The sequence below is a fragment of the Hyaena hyaena genome, unplaced genomic scaffold (assembly GCF_003009895.1).
Source record: "Hyaena hyaena isolate Hyena2069 unplaced genomic scaffold, ASM300989v1 scaffold_381, whole genome shotgun sequence".
Lineage (NCBI taxonomy): Eukaryota > Metazoa > Chordata > Mammalia > Carnivora > Hyaenidae > Hyaena > Hyaena hyaena.
Window position 1 is genome coordinate 291947 of NW_024081012.1, and position 15638 is coordinate 307584.

At 36.3% G+C, this 15638-nt stretch overlaps 1 long non-coding RNA gene across 2 annotated transcripts in view; it reads right to left on the reverse strand.

Moving 5' to 3' along the window:
- Positions 1 to 15638, reverse strand: part of LOC120244313 — a 49813-nt gene that overhangs the window by 13852 nt on the left and 20323 nt on the right. For both annotated transcript variants that reach the window (XR_005531526.1, XR_005531527.1), the window contains one exon: positions 1729 to 1851. This is a non-coding gene — a long non-coding RNA (uncharacterized LOC120244313). The remainder of the gene's footprint in view (positions 1 to 1728; positions 1852 to 15638) is intronic.

Below are 15638 nucleotides of genomic sequence, written 5' to 3' on the forward strand. Positions count from 1 at the left end.
GACATCCCAAAGAACAGCACAGAGATCATTGAATTGATTATGTCATAATGGTTGGCAAAATGAGTAAGAGGTGGCTGGCAGCCTACAGGCCAGGTAAAGACACATGAGCCTCAGAAGCTGAGACTTAATAACTACAGAATCCAGATACCTACCTCCTCAGTGAAATTTTGTCTTCAGAGACATGACAGAGTATTTCCTTCAAAATAAAAGATGCATTGTTGCATCTTGTGTGTTCTACCACACAGCCTATGGTAATAAGCCCCTTAGAGTTCTGGAGACAGCATAATTTAGACTTAAGAATACTGCTTTACAGGGGCGCCTGCGTGGCTTAGTCGGTTAAGCGTCCGACTTTCGCTTAGGTCATGATCTCGCGGTTAGTGGGTTCGAGCCCCGCGTCGGGCTCTGTGCTGACTGCCAGCTCAGAGCCTGGAGACTGTTTCAGAGTCTGTGACTCCCTCTCTCTCTGACCCTCCCCTGCTCACCCTCTCTCTCCTAGAAATAAATAAAACATTAAAAAAATTTTTAAAAAAAAGAATACTGCTTTACAGAATAACATGGAAGACTTTAGCTTCTCATGGGACCTCCAAACAAACATCTTTGTTACTTGTAGTGTGACCATCTATCTCAGTGTTCCTGGCCTGGGACATGACACTTGCAATGCTAAAACCAAGAAAGCCGTGGACAAACCAATGTGGCTGGTTACCATAGTTAGGGTATAAAATCTGGCAGACACTGTAGTGTTGGAGGCATCAGCAGTGGGAAAATGTGGGATAAAGCTCATGGTAAGCCCGAGTGAAAGTATAAAATTGCAGACCCCCTAGAATTATGGGAAATGTGATGCCATTTCTGGCAGAGAATTATACTCCATCTGAGAAGCAGTTCCTGTTGTGTGTGTTACTTATTGTGATAAGAGATAAAATGCTTGACCTCGGAGCATAAATTGACTGTGTATTTGGAACTTCCTATTATGAGTTGGATTCTGTCAGATTCACCAAGCCAGAGGTGGACAGATTCAGAAGCAGTTTATTATAAAATAGAAATAGAATATCTAGGCTTGGAACAACAGTAACAGAGGACATGAATAAGCTGCATGAGTGGGAAATCCACATCCTCATTTCTCCTTTCATATTTGCAATAGCACCCTGTCCAGCTTTCACTATGACTTCCATATGGGGGATCTTGTAAGACTAACTGAAGAAGGAAAAGTTCCCACTTTAGTTCATGAACTAGCTCAGTCACATAATTTGGAGATTTTTATGCTACATGTTAATGCTTACCACCGTGGAAATGGCAATTAAAAATCAAAACATCAAATGAATTGGCCAGTTGACAATAGCCAACCTTCATCATCATGCACTCTAGAACTACCATGATGGGCTCATGATGGGAATTGTGATGGTAGCAAAGATTAAAACTGCATATAGGATCAAAAGCACAGATTCCCAATTACCAAGGCAATCTAGCAACTTCTGCCTTTGAAAGTCTTTCTTATCAGTGATAGAAATCAATGCCTAGTTGCCAATATGGCACTATTCCTCATGGAGACAAACCAGGCACTTGGGAGCAAGTCACCTACATTAGAGCATTTTGGTCCTGAAAAGGCCAGTGGTTCATTGTCATAAGTGTATAGACCTATTATGAATATGGGTTTTCATTTCCTTCAAGAAAAGTGTGAGCTAACAACATTATTCAAATGCTTATGGAATGCCTGACAGGGCAACATCTTACCCGGGGGGATACTTCATAGTAAAAGAGATGCTCCAGTAGGCTTCTGACGACAGAATCCACTGGCTTTATCACATGTCACACTCTCCAGAAATAGATGGTTAAGTGGAATGCAGAAGCAGTCTTCTAAAAACATAGTAAAAGCATAGAGTTAAAGCAAACACTCTGAAAAGATGGGAGTGTAGCATGGAACATTTGAGAACATTTGGGATATTATATATCTAGGGACCAGTAGATGAAAAGAGAAGTCTATATTTCTAGGAATAATTGGGTTTTATTCAATAATTACTTTTTAAAGTTTATTTATTTATTTATTTATTTTTGAGAGAGAGAGAGAGCATGCACAAGCAGGGGAGGGACAGGGAGAGAGGGATGGAGAGAACCCAACGGAGGATCCGCATTGTCAGCATAGAGCCCAATTTGGGGCTAGAACTGACAAACCACAACCCATGACCTTAGCTGAAACCAAGAGTCAGACGTTTAACCAACTAAGCCACCCAGGCAACCTAATAATTACTTTTCACTCAATGAGGACCTAGATATGTGCGGAATGCAGGTGATGGACTTGGGTATTTCCTGGGCTTCCTTTGTTCCACTGTAACTGTGAATGGGCATGTGTAGCAACCTGGATTTGATAAGGATATGACTGCCAAGGGTTCATCTTCTCAAAACTTCAGATTTAGACACTAGTGGGCTACCAGAGCAGCCAAGAAAATGCTGAGAGTGAGAGTCATTTAAGATGGATAATGGAGGAGGGAAGGGAATACTGCTGATGGCTCCAAGATAAGCTACTGTGGTGGGTGCTATAGTTCATCTCCCCTTCTAAGTTTACACTTAGGAAAAGAGGTTGCAGGGAACCATAGAGAAGTGCTCTTGGAACATGTGTAGAGAAGTATACTTTGCAGTGTAAGCAGTGAACTGTGGTTGCTAAGAAAGTGCAAAACCCAGACTTCTTGCTTACAGAGTATCTAATTGACAGATGACCACCATCTGTTAGCACCAGAATTTTTGTACCACAATCTTAATCTGCAGCAACTTTGGGCAGGCTAACATTTCTTAGAACTGCACTATAGTCTTAAGATTCTGCTTCTGTGTATGCAGTCTTCTTTCCTTTTTCTCTCTGCTTTACAGGTGTCATGCCTGCATGATGGTCTACCACTTCTCCCTCCCTCACAGACTCCCTTCTCTTCTTACCTCACAGCTATTTCCACCCCTCACCATAAAGCCATTGCAGTCCAATCCTATTTTGACATCTGCTTCTTGGAGGAGCTGAACTGAGCCTGAACCACACTAGGAGTGAATTCTTATATTTTGAAGCCAGAAAATTCTGATTCTCATATTTTCTCTATGTTCTACCTGAAAAAATAAGTAAGTTCTCTTGAGCTCATCACTCTCTATTCTCATCTTATGATACACACTTTCAAAATATAATTGACTTTGAACATGTTGCCTAAAAATCTCCTTCACTGGATCCATCATGTCATTGGGTACTTTGTCTCTTTTCCATGGTAGTTCAGGTGTAAGTTTTGCTTAATTTCTCATTACTATGTAACAAGAAATCTGTTTTCCTCCAGGTTCTAATAACAGCTTCCTTACTTATTTTTAAGCCTTCCCAACAGCCTCCTCAAGTCCTATTCAAGCATCTTCCATGACCTAGTTCCAGGGTAACAACATATATTTTCAATATTTGCTTTATATTTTTTTAATTTTATTATTATTTTTAATTTATTTTTTGAGAGAAAGAGAGTGCACACGAGTGAGCGAGAGAGAGAGAGAGAGAGAGAGAGAGAGAGAATCCCACAAGAATCACAGAGAGAGGGCGATAGAGAGAATCTTGAAGCAGAGCTGAGTTCACCCAATGTAATGAGGGGCTCAAGCTCACCCGGAGTGGGGCTAGATCTCACCCAATATGGGGCTCAAACTCATGAACCCATGAGACCATGACCTGAGCTTAAATCTATGCTTAACTTACTGAGCCATCTAGGTGCCCCTCGCTTTATATCTTAGATTTTTGTGTTTTGTTGTTTTGTATTTAATTTTTATTTTATGACTTTACCCCCACTTCAAGGTATCACATTCCATTTCAATTAGTGTTGCTGCATAAGAACCCGTTTCAAGCTAAGCACATACAGCAAGTATTGGACTATGTTCATGCATTCACTTTTGCTTTTCCCTCATGTTCACAGTAAATCCAAACCCGTTCAATATCAAAAGGGAGACAGTACATAGACCCTACTGCTCAATAGGAAAAGTGCCAGCACATTTGGATCCCTATTTATTAAAATATCCATAGATGATATTTATCAACTGATTACCATTTTGAAAATGTATAACATTAATGAAAGAAAATGTGTGATGATAACTAACAAACTAGGGAAATTTTTCAGACCTACAAAAATATTCACTAACCCTTCCTACACTTAAGATTCTTCTTTCTATCAATTGCTACTACTCTCCTTTCAGTACAGAAAAGCAAATGTCTTTAAAACTGGTTCTCTACTATCCAGGGACATGTTTTGTTTTTTTGTTTTTTTGTTTTTCCTCTCTCTACTAATGAGCCTACGGTATTTTCCCTTATGTTAACTCAAATCCAAATTTTTCAAATTTCCCTTGTCTCTGCCTTGAAATTTGATTCTTATCTCCCTCTTAACAGCAGTCCTTTGTTCTAGAAAGTTCAGCCTTCCGTATATGCCTTCATAATACCTAAGTGAAAAGGATTTTGTCTTTCTTCTCCATCACTCCAAATCTCATGTTTGCTCTGACAAATGGCTAAAAACCTAACTTTTCCCAAAAGATTATCCTAATTCACCTTCTCACAGATCTTTCTCTTTGAATTTCTAAGTCTCCATAATACACATACAAAAGTATGTTTTCTAACCATATATCCTGTTAGCTAAATGAGAATAAGACACACAGTCCTATTAATTTTATATTATCTAAAATCTTTTTTTGGATTAATAAATTAATACTGTTTTCTTGGGCATTTTTGTACATTTGATTTTTCCCTCTAATTCATGGTGTTGATCTTACTCAGAAGTTTGCTGATCCTTATTTGTGTGCTTTAGTCTGAGGTCAGAATTCTCCCATTTGCATTCTGGTATGTCTGATCTCCCATGTGGGCTATGACATCTTATTTGGGTCCTTAGCTTATTTGTTGTGGTAAATTTCAATTGAATGCCTTTAAAAAAATGTTACGCGATTCAGTGCCTCTGAGAAATCTTTATTTTGGTCAAGGCTATATGCTCATTGACCTGTTTGGATGTTTCTTTTCTTTTCTTTTCTTTTCTTTTCTTTTCTTTTCTTTTCTTTTCTTTTCTTTTCTTTTTTAGATTGGAGATAGTAAGCAGTGATTTACAATGTTTGAACCATCTTCCATTTTGATAGAGAAATTGTCCACTGTATACTTTATTTTATCTTTGCCGTCACTGACAGGGATCATATATGCATCCACTTGGCTTACACAATAGCTAAAAGAGTATCTTAAATGTGGCAAATGCTCAATGAATGTTTTTTGAATGATTTAATTAAACATCTTCATTCTAATTCATGGTTTAATTCTGACACTCTCTTGGGAATGTGCTTTTAAACTGAAATGAAAACACAATATCCCTTTGGATGTAAAACATAAGAAAATATTCATAACCAGAGACAAATTTGGGAATTAGGGTTCACTTCAGAGAAAATTATAGTTTTAGATCCAATCTAAATTTTATGACATTTCAGATAAGACTGGTTTTACTACTTTATTCACAAAAAAAGATTTATAAAGTAACTAATGTTTTTTTAACTATTATTCTGGATGCTGATTTTATAGAAATAAACAAAATGAAAAATATATCCTACCATCAAGGAGTACATATGTATTAGAGCACAAAAGTGTTTTCAAGGAGACAAGTATGGCTGAAACAGAAGTGCCAACACAATACCAGATGGTGGGGACAGAGAAATTGTGAAGGAAAGATTGTGCAGAAACTTTTAGGCCATTGTGAAGATTTTCAGTTTTAATAGGACCTATATGGGGGGACCACAGGAAGGTTTTGAAGGAGGAGTGACATCATTTTATTTATATTTTAGCAGAATCACCCTGGCTGCTATGTGGATGTCAGCCTCCTAAGTAGATATTAGCCTGAGAGAGATTAAGAGTGGAAGCCTGAAATCCAGTTAGGGTGCCATTGTTGTTAAACGGGTAAGAAATGATGGGGGCTTAGTTCAGGAATAATAGTAATAAAAGAGGAAGAAGTGGGCAGGTATACTGGGCTATTAACTGAAACATGAAGGACCAAAGGAGAAATGAGTTTTGTAGAAAGTTAAGTATGTATCCTTTTAAATGTCCCAGAAGTAATATGTTTTATTAATTGAAACCATGGGATAAAAAATTCTTATAACCACAAGAAGCTATCTCTCTTCCATTTCAGGAGACATTTCAATTTCCAAGCCTTTACTAGAAGGGAATGATTGCTGCAGGGACAAGTGCTTTGAATAGTATTGTCCCCTAGTCCTTCTGTGCAGTATTCATCACCTTCATTTACTTTTATATTGTTCTATAGCAGTCATTCTCAAACTTTTGATCTCAGGACATTTTTCCCCATCTCATAAATTATTGAGGACTCTAGGCCTAGCAAGGAGTCAGAAACCCCATATAGTAATTTAAATAGTGGAAGTTCAATGTAAATAATTATTATCCGGCTATTATAGTAGAGTCAATATAAAGATAGAAAGGTAACTCTATCTTTCTATTTACTATATAAAGTCTAAGGAACTGAGAGAGAGTTCCCCAAAAAGGACAAACTTGAAAAGGGTATCCTCTTCCCAAAGTTGACACTCAGAGCTTGTTGAACAAGGTCTAAAAAGCTAACTAGATGGTAGAATTTTGCACAGTTGCCCGGAAGAGCTGGTCCAGAGTCACTAGACAAAGTGAAAGATCTCACTAAGGAGCAGGTGAACTGAAGCTAGTACCCAGGCTCCTAGTGGGAATCAGAGCATCACTGTAAGAACTGCTGAAACCAGGGGCTGGATGGGCCTCCTTCTTTACAAACCTACTACACTCTGTGCATGCCTGGGCTGTGTGTGATAAAGGTAAGGTGGTCTGCTCACTAAACAGCAGACTGATGGGACCTCTGGAATGTGAATGTGCAGAGCTGAAGAGCGTATGCAAGACTAGTGATCTGGGCTGGGCTGCAGATGCTGCAGTGTGTGGGTGGTCCTGGCTACACCACTGCTGCCTAACAGTGAAAGTTACAGAAATCTGGCTATGAACATCCTCCACCGCTAGAGTCACTCCAGTGTTATTACAGGCCAAGCTCAACCTCCCATTGACTGACAAAGGAGAAATATTTACAAGGAACAACACCATTATCACAGAGCAGAGAGAATTCAGAGCTGAGAGGCCATAAAATGATAGCTGGCACAAAGTCCCAAAAGAACTTTTGTTTATATAGGTTAAATCTAGTATAAATTAAAACTATAAAATGTTAAAAATATTTTAATAACTTATTTAAGCTGGTAATGATAAATCTACTTCATGTCTACGTGTAAACATAATATTATGAAAAAATATTTTAAAAATATAAACAGTGACAGTGTTTTACATTTTGCAAATTTTTTGATGTCTCCTTGAAAAGAAGACAATTGGATTCTTATATCTGCTTCATTCAATCTATTGCAATATGCTGTTTTGGTATTTTGAAAATTCATTCATAAAAATATGTAGTTAGAAAATGGAAGAATATTTTTTGTTTGTTTTGTTTTGTTTAGAGAGAGAGAGCATGAGCAGGAGAGAGGGGCAAAGTGAGAGAGAGAGATTGAGAAAGAGAGAGAGAGAGAGACAGAGAAAGACAGAATCCCACACAGGCTCCATGCTCAGAGCAGAGCCCAATGCAGGCCTTAATTCTACAACCCTGGGATCATGACCTGAACTGAAATCAAGTTTCAGATGCTCAACCAACTGAGCCTTCCAGGTGCTCCCAAAAATAGAAGAATATTTTAATAGGCTTTTCATATAATCATGGAGAGTCTTCTTTGATAGAACACCAAAAATTGATGAGATAGTTTCTTAAATATTGATTACACTGCAAAATCTGAAAACATATCAATAAAACTTTACAGTCTATATTGCACCAACAGTCATTTATTAATCTTGAATTATTCAATGAATATTACCATTGCATGATTTTATAACAGTGTGTTAGCCATTTGGAAAATATAGTTTCATTGGTTTATGCAAATCTATTAAATATTGACACGTCATTACATAATATTAAAAAAAATCACACTCCTTAGTAGCAACTTTGATCTCATCAAAACATCTTTAAATATTATGAAGCTGACAAGCTCATAGTGGCAGATAAAAGTTTTCCAAAATGTTAATATTCTCTTGAAAACTCAATTTTGTGTCCCTTGTCAGCATATACTATCAGTTACTTTAGTTACTTGTTTATTTTTGAGAAAATCTGACAAATACCCAAGTCAAAATATCCAGAGTTTATCAGTTTGTCATTCTTTTAAGGAAAAATAATGTTTCATGAAGTTTTCAGTTCAGCTCACAACTTAATCACACAAGTGCTTTCCTTTAAGTGGCTATCATATTCAGTATGCTGCAGAAGTACTTTACGCACACTTTCCATTCTGTCCCACAGTATATTAGAAATACGTACTCAAAAGATGAGATTTAATAAAATTTGTACTTTTTACAACTTCATTAGGGACATTTATAACTGAAATTGTCATTTAATACCTACCAAACTATAACAGTTACCACTATAGTACTACTTGACTACTAGTATACACCTTGATTCCTGCTAAGGTACCAGCAATTTTGTCCACTCTTGCTTTTAACCATCATTTCTTCTTTTATTCATCATTTCTTTTCTGTACTCCTATAGATCTTTCAATGTACATTTTTTAGTGCATGTACCTTACTTGTCCTTGAGCAATGACCAATTATGTTTCTGTCTCTGCCATATTCCCAAGCTCCATGAAGTCAGGATTTATATTTGATTTCACTCCATAGTTTATCCCAAACACCCCAGTGATTTCTATCTAATAGTAATCTAGTAAGTAGTGGTTGAATGGGTTAATTAATAGATTTTTTTGTCCTAAACTGGAGACAGTATATTTTAGAATACTGCTGATGATCATTCCCACCAAGCCCTTCTGTACTTAAGTTATGTTCAATAATTTATATTTACCAATACATAGGAGTAATCATTTGCCTTACAGGAATATATACACATTTGTAATTTTATTTTAATTATTAATTTACTCCTCCGTACCTTTATGATAATGGAGTTCCATATGGACAAGGAATATGTCTTATTTTTTTCATTTTGAAAGTTTAATGTATAGTATAGTATCTCGTATGTGTGATTGATTAAAAAATTGATGGCTGTTGAATAAACAGACATTTTTTGGATGAAAAGCTTATTCTCACCTTAAAAAAGTAAGGCAATAATTGATGCTGGAATAACTAGAATATCACATGAAAAAAATTAATCTAGACACAAACCTGAATAAACTAAACCTAAATAAACACTTCACTAAAAATTAACTACAAATGGTTCACAAGCCTATGTGCAAAATGCACAACTGAAGAACTCCTAGAAATAGCAGAAAATCTAGATGAAACTGCATTTGGTGATGACTTTTGACATATAACACCAAAGGCAAGATCCACAAAATAAATGTTTGATAAGTTGGACTCCATTAAAATTAAAAACTTCTCTGTAAAGTAAAACAACAGGGAAATACCACCACACACCTATTAAAATGTTCAAACTCAAGGGGCGCCTGGGTGGCTTAGTCGGTTGAGCGTCCGACTTTCGCTTATGTCATGATCTTGGGGTTCGTGGGTTCGGGCCCTGCATCAGGCTCTCTGCTGACTGCCAGCTCAGAGCCCGGAGACTGTTTCAGTCTGTGACTCCCTCTCTCTGACTCTCCCCTGCTCACGCTGTCTCTCTCTCTCTCTCCTAGAAATAAATAAAACGTTTAAAAAAAAATGTTCAAACTCAAGAACACTGACAATACCAAATTCTGGTGAGGATTTGGAGCAACAAGAACTTCATTCATTGTTGATGAGAACACAAAATGGTACAGTCACTTTAGAAAACAGTTTTGTAGTTTCTTGTAAAACTAAACATACTCTTACCATACAATCCATAATTAAGTGCACCTTGGTATTTACCCAAAAGTATTAAAAACTTGTGTTTGCACAAAAAACTGTTCACAAATGTTTATATCAGCCTTATTTATAACTGCCCAAATTTGGATATAACCAAGGTAAGTGAATGGATAAATAAATTGTGATACATCCAGACAATGGGCTATTATTCAGTACACGAATACGTGCAAAGATTATTAAGCCACGAAAATACATGGAGGATATGTAAGTGCACCTTACTAAGTGAGAGAAGCCAATCTGAAAAGTTGGCTCTCTAAATAATTTCAACTATATGATATTTATATATGACAGTCTAAAAAAGACAAAGCTATGGAGATAGTAAAAAGGTCAGTGGCTGCCAGAGATTAAGGGAGAAAGAAGGATGAATAGACAGAGTACAGAGGATTTTAGAACAGTAAATTACTCTTTATGAAACTATAATGGTATATACATGTCATTATAAGTTCGTCCAGTTCCACAGAATGTACAACACCAAGATTGAATCTAATGTGATAGCAGTGTGTCAGTGTCATTGTAGGTTTATCAGTTGGCTCAAATGTACCATTCTGAGCAGAATATTGATAACCAAGGAGGCTATCATTGTGTTGAGGCAGGTGGAATGTGGGAAATCTCAGTACTTTTTGCATAATTTTTCTTTGAACCTAAAACCACTCTAAAAAATAAACTATAGGGACGCCTGGGTGGCTCAGTCAGTTAAGCGTCTGACTTTGGCTCAAGTCATGATCTCGCAGTTCATGGGTTTGAGCCCCTCATTGGGTTCTGTGCTGGCAGCTCTGAGCCTGGAGCCTGTTTTGGATTCTGTGTCTCCCTCTCTCTCTGCCCCTCCGCCACTCATGCTCTGTCTCTCTCTGTCTCAAAAATAAATAAAAACTATAAAATAAATAAAAATAAACTATATTTTAAAAGAAAAGAACTTTCCTTCTATGCAGGTGTCCACTGAATATAATCCATACTATACAGATTATAAAACATATTCACACAGAACATTTTATTTTTTTCTTATGATAAACCAAGGAAGTATAAAATACAGATATTTTCACCATTTCCTTCACATGTCATAGCTACACATTTATGCTGTTGTTAACCAGTCCTCCCATTACTGCTAAATGTTAACTTTTGGTAAAGCTTTAGCTGTGTAATATATGCAGACAAATGTGTGGATTTATAATTAGTTGAACACTTAGATAGCTTAATCACACTGCTAAAACTATTATAGGAACAATAGTCATCATGTACTGACTATGTACAACAATTGTGCCAAATGCTCAATATTGTCTTATTTTTCTTAACAACCATGTAAACAAGTTTATATATAAGTATATCTATTTTCACATAAGGAAACTGAAGCATAGAAACATCAAGTAAATTTATGGAAAGTTACACAGTTAGCAGTTAGAACCAGGGTTTGAGCCCATGTACTCATTCTATTATTCTCTTAAACAGTCTAATATCACATTTTAGCAAAAATAATCATTAAATATTATTGAAAAAACACATATTTTGCTAAACATTCTAAATCAAACACTGTCTAACCTTTTAATGGTTTATAGCCCAAGATGCCCTTTGTGTAAATGCAAAACTTATAAGTGGGGTTTGCATTGGCCCTAATAGTTTGTTTTACATGATGTTATGAAATTAAATAATTCTAATGATTTGAATTCCACTGATTTATATCTCCACTGCTGTTGTAATAGAATAACAACCTACAGCGTCCTCTTTTTACTCACCGGTCATTTCAGGAGTCCCTAAGGATGCTCATTAAACCTATCTTCTCCCAACTGTTTTTGGTAGCTGTGATGGTTAACTTTATGTGTCAACTTCTAGAGTGTTTTGAATGAAATTAATGATTACATTGGTGAACTTTGGGTAAAGCGGAGTGCCCTCCATAGTGTAGGTAGGCTTTTTCAGTTGAACAGCTGAATAGAACAAAAAAATTGATTTGCCCAAGCAAGAGAAAATTCTCCAATGGCTGCTTTTGGATTTCACTTGTGCTATCAGCTCTCCTTGGTCTTCAGCCTGCTTTCCCACACTGCAGATTTTAGACTTCAGTCTCCGGAGTCATGTGGGCCAATTCATAAAATAAATCTTCCCTTCCCTTCCCTTCCCTTGTCTTCCCTTCCCTTCCCTTCCCTTGCCTTCCCTTCCCTTGCCTTCCCTTCCCTTGCCTTCCCTTCCCTTGCCTTCCCTTCCCTTCCCTTCCCTTCCCTTCTCTTTTCTTTTTATTCCTTCTCTAGAGAACCTGGACCCTCTGCTATCAATGACCTAGCCTCTCATGGTGCCCTACTTACATGGTGATTTGTGACACACAGGAAAAAAAGGCCACTCACTCTCATGCAGTATTCTGCTGGCAAGGCTCCCGAATCAGACCTGCTTATAACCCAGTGTTTTACACAGTTCTTCTGTTCAATTTTTCTTTTATAGTCTTTTTTCTCCTTGGGATCTATGAGATTGGGCCGAAAGTACTCATCATGGTGTAATCAAAATCATGATTCCCCTTCTACAATGACCCTAGTTTAAACAGTTAACTCTCATGCACAGCTATTCCTTCTCTTGGGATGAATTATCTCCCTTTGTTACTGTCAGGTTGGTCTGTTACACTATTTTTTCTATGACATGCTTCAGACATTTCATTTCCTCAGTAGAGTTCTTTCCTAAGGATCACTTCAGATGTCATGCAAGAAATTTTCTTATCGAATGCCTTGCTAGGACTCTAAGAATACCAAATATGTCTGAATCTCAACAAAGATAATATTATCCAACAAAGTTAACATTTCTGCAGTATGCAATAATATGCTGCAGAAATATTCCTTACTTTTGTTCTAATTCCAAGGAATTCATATTCTTTGGGAAAATTAACTCTCATGCATCCTACTTCATGTTTCCACTTGACCAGATGTTCAATAAGCACCAAACGCTAGAAGTTCCACTAACTTCACATATGGACATGGAGAGCTCTAATTTTACCCAAATTATATTTGTGTAATAAAAGTTTTATGAATGAAGGATAAGGAAAAATGCTGTTCTTTCATAAGTGTCATCTGACCAGTAAGCACATATTTATGGGCACAGTGGAGTAGAATGTGATATCTGCATTGTCTCCCCAAAAATATGTCATTTACACTAATATTAATTATCATTTCACAAGATTAGATTAGGAAGAAAAAGCAAGAATAGAAGAATAATACAATCTATAAAAGAAGTTTAATTTTTTGAGACAGTGAACAATGACAGCTAATTAGCTTTTAATGTTTAACTAGGTAGGTAAGGTCACAACTGAATTTTTGGTTTTCATCCTATTATTAAGTCTTCTATAAAGAGGTGAAATTTTAGAACCTATTTGAAGAACAAAGACAAAAATGGACTTAGCACTCCAGGGGATAAAAAGAAGATTCTTCAGACATTAAGATAACTTCACTACTACCTACTCATTACCTATCTTATAACAATAGCCACCTAGTCAATGACTCATCCAAACCAAATGTGTGAAGTGTGCAACGAATGCTCAATAGGTCAAAAGACTTACACTCCATTTGCTGGTATTAAGATATAGGTGTTAAAGTTGAGGAAATAGAAAATAAAAGCTGATGGAGAATTCACTGTGGTTGTTAGCTCTAACAGGTTTCCAAGTAAGCCAACATCACTTATCTGTTGTTCAAACAAATGTATCTCTATTATGCCCCCAGAACTATGTCTACTGCCCAGAAGGGTGCACTCCAGGTCATATCAGGAGGTAAAAATGAGCTAAGAAAATTGTGAGCTAAGATAAATTTCTAGCACATGAATATTGAATGTGACACTATTTAACTGATACTATAAAGGACACATTTTCCTGTTACTGAATTCTCTACTTATTTTGAAATCTCAAAGTATTGTTGTTATAATTATATCCAAAAATCGTTAGCTAGAGAATGCTTCCTTTAAAAAAAAAAGGCTGTTAATGATTCTGTATGCTAAAACTTTCACACCTAAAACTTACCCTTGTAGTTTATGCCATTAAGTTTTCTTAATAACAACTTAGGGATAATATTCTACATTTGAACATCTTAGTGTTAGAGTTCATTTTTGACCAGGATATTTAATACACATTGGTACATTTTTAAGAACAGTAGTTGAGTGTAGGCTAACAAATAACTTTCTTTTATATTGTAATAGAAGCTATTTATTGTCCCAATATGTTAAAACTTTATTATTCTCTAACTGCATCAAAGGTACTCAGGTATTTCCCTTGGTAATACTAGAAAGCATTATTTCTCTTCTCCATATATACTTTCTTTATGTTTATTTATTTTTGAAAGAGAGAGATAGAGAAAGAGGGAGTGGCAGAGAAGGGGGGACAGAGAATCTGAAAGAGGCTCTGCACTCACAGCAGCACTTGAACTCTTGAACTGAGGTCATGACCCAAAATGAAGTTGGACGCTCACCCAACTGAGTCACCCAGGTTCCCCATATATTTTCTAGTCTTTCAAGATTATAATAGTGTTTCCATTCAAATGTTCAATCTTAAATATGTATTAATCATATGACAATACTAATCATTGGAAGGATTAGCAAGTTTGAAAATAATGATGATATTTCTGCAAATGGGGAAGTAGCACCAAAACATCCCAATTTGCTGGACATCATATTCCTCTTAGTATTTAATTTTAGCTCCTTTGAAATAATGCTTTTGTGCTCTAGAGCAAGCACTATTGGTCACTTACCTAATAGCCATTCTTCCTGAATTTTTTTTTTTTTTTTGTTAATCTAACCACAGATTTACTTAGACACCAGATGGCTACCTGCTTCAGAAAAAGGGGCTCCTCCTTAGACCTACCTAGAGGGTGAATCTTGAGAATATCATGGCAATTCGCTCCTCTCAAGCCTTATTTAAGAATGATTTAAGAAGGATTTTATTATATACTTTCAGACAAAGACAGTGTTGAAGAAATTTAGGGGCTTCTGGAAAAGATTCCATCCCTCTTAGAGAGGTTCATATCCTCTTTACCCCTTTTGACATTTAGATGGTTGTGTGAGAGTGGGATGCTGAAAGCTCATCAGTAACACCAAAAAGGGTCAAGTCTACAAACATTAGCTGACAGGAAGAGGATGCTTGCTCAGAAAGATTAGAGGAATTGGGTGTTTGATGATTTCTTTTAGCCATTGATTTAATGAATTCTGGAACTTCCTCCATTGGGACTCTTGTTACATGAGGTCATGTGTCCCTGTTGTCTAAGCAGTTTTGAGCTGGGAGTAGTACTACTTGCAGCTGAAACTATTCTAATTGATACATCTTAACATTTAGAACCCACACTTATTTAGTATCTGCTTTCACTTTCCTCTAGGATCTTGAATTTTTGAAAGGAAATATTAAACCCCTGCTCTCAGAAAGACCAAAAATTTTCCCAAATAACCATTGGTGAGGTGCTGTGGGACACATTCTGAAAGAATATGTACTGTTTTTAGGTTTTAATCTGAAATCAGGAATTCCCAACCAATTCTGGTAACTATACAGTTAAGCATTATATTTTAAAATACAGAACAGTGAATAATGTTGAAGTAATTAGATTTTACATTTAAATATCATTTTAGAAGAGCTAAAATTATCTTTATATATACATATTATTATACATTCTCTCTCTTAAAACACTTCAAACTAATCTATAATCTGTGTCAATATTATGCAAATGCTAGGATTTGTAACCTAGATGTCTCACTAAATTTTCAGAGAACAACTAGGAAACTGCAAAATTTCTTGTTA